We start from the raw sequence: 2,195 nt of genomic DNA on the forward strand, positions 1-2,195 counted from the left end.
AAATATTTTAAATATCTCATTAATATTTAAAGCCTGTCTGTGATATTGAATCCAGAGCCAAAGAGGCAAACTCTTTACAAAAATGTACAGTTTTTTTTTTCATAGAGACTAGCTCTTTAATTGTGTGAATTTTAAGAAGCATTAGAAATATAGGCCACCTTCGAATGCATACCTGAATAGGAAACTTTGCAGAAGATAATTTTGCTATTTCTCTCCAGAGTAGCTGAATTTTCCACTGTGGTTTGGCCTCTGTGGTTTTAGAAATTATTTATACGCTAAGCATGTGTTCAATTATGTAATAGTCACAGTGTAGGTGTGCTTGTCCATCGACCTTTATTCAGCCAAAGTTGTTTGAGGTAAAAACCCACTTAGTAAGATGATTCAGAGGTGGAGTGCTCTTGTTAATTAAGTTTACCTTTATAAAAAAGATATGGAAACTTTAACATAGAAAACGTCTAACGTGTAGATCCACTAGTTAGTGATCTTAATGTTCAGACTAAGACGTCAAAGTGGCCGCTATATAATGCTTCTTGAGTGGAAAGATGGAAATTATCAGCAAAGAAAGAGAAGCAGCAAGGAAAAGTAAATGAAAGTCAGAACTGAAAACTTCAGAAAAGGAAACAAAATACTCACGGAATGGGCTCAGGAGCGGAACAAGGATAACAGAGGCAGTCACTGAACTTGCGAACAGTCCTACAAAATTATCTGGTTTGAACGACAGAGAGAAGACACCGAAAACCAAGAACAAAGTCGGGGACTTGGGGATGTCACCACAATCTGTATCACAGGCATACCAGAGAGACGAGAAAGAGTGCACAGAAAAACATTTGAAAAAAGAATGGCAAAAGCTGACCAAACCTGGCAAAACGTGGAAACCTACAGGTTCAGGAACCTCAGGAGACTTCAGACAGGACAGCCTGCACCTCACACCAAATTCATGTTCTAGACATGTGATGATCAAACTCCTGAGAACTACACGAAAGAAGCCTGGAGAGCAGCCACAGAATGCAGTCCTTGTCGTGGATCAGAGGTTCAAATGCGCGCAGATCTCAGTAGAAGCGATGCCACACACAGCGACAGGGTCTTTCAGGAAGAAAGGCGAAAGGAAGATCACCTCAGATAAAGGACAAACAAGATGTGTTGGTAGGAGACCTGCTCTGAAACACTCGCTAAAGGAAGCTTTTCAGACAAAAAAGATAACAGGATACTGGAGGAAAACATGAAAAACCAGGAGTAAAAGAAACGTCAGAAAAGGCAGTTGTGTAAGTAATATAATAGACTAGTCTTTTTGAGGTTTTAAAATGTTTATGATTAAAAACAAAAACTAAAGTCTGTTGGGGTTTAGTGTGTGTGATGTATACAGAGGCAGCTCGGTGGCCACTAGCTTTCTCCACGCAACTTGAAGTGCTGAAAAAAAAACCAAGTTGACAAATTTAGCTAGGTTGACCAAGGAAAAGAGAATATTCAAATTATTAGATCAGAAATGCAAGAAAGGACATTACTTCTGATTTATAGGGGAAAAAAGGATTGTAAGCAAACATTATGAACAACTGTATGCCAACAAATTAGGTAACCTCAATTAAGTGGGAAGTTTCCTAGAAAAACATTCACAAGACTGACTCAAGAATAGAAAGTCTGAATAGACCTGTAAAAAAATGAAGGGAATGAATTATTAATTTAAAAGAGTACCCAAGAGAAAAATCCAGTCAGGTGGCTTCACCACTGAATTCTACCGCATCGTTTTAAAATTAATAACAATTCTTCACAAACTTCTAAAAAAAGGAAAAGAGGCAAGAACACTTTCCAACTCACCCCATGAGGCCAATTTGCTGACACCAGAGCCAGACGGAGCTCTCACAATGTATGAATACGGAGACGACTGACGGACGCCTCCTGTGAATATGGATGCTAAAACTCTGAGCAAGGGCTTAGTTTTTGTCCAAACTAAATGATTTCTTGATTCTTAGTTAAAAGTAACCATGATAAAAATCGATTTGAGCCCCCATTTTTGAAAGTTTATTCTCCAGCTGAGTCACCTTGTGTTCAGAAAGACAGAGAACAGAATTGGAGGGAAAACTAGTTGTTGTTTAGTTGCTAAGTCATGTCCGACTGTGACCCCTGGACTAGAGCCTGCCAGGCTCCTCTGTCCATGTAATTCTCCAGGCAAGACTGTTGGAGGGGGTTGCCATTTCCCT

This window comes from Bos javanicus, chromosome 9 (genome assembly GCF_032452875.1).
Source record: "Bos javanicus breed banteng chromosome 9, ARS-OSU_banteng_1.0, whole genome shotgun sequence".
NCBI lineage: Eukaryota > Metazoa > Chordata > Mammalia > Artiodactyla > Bovidae > Bos > Bos javanicus.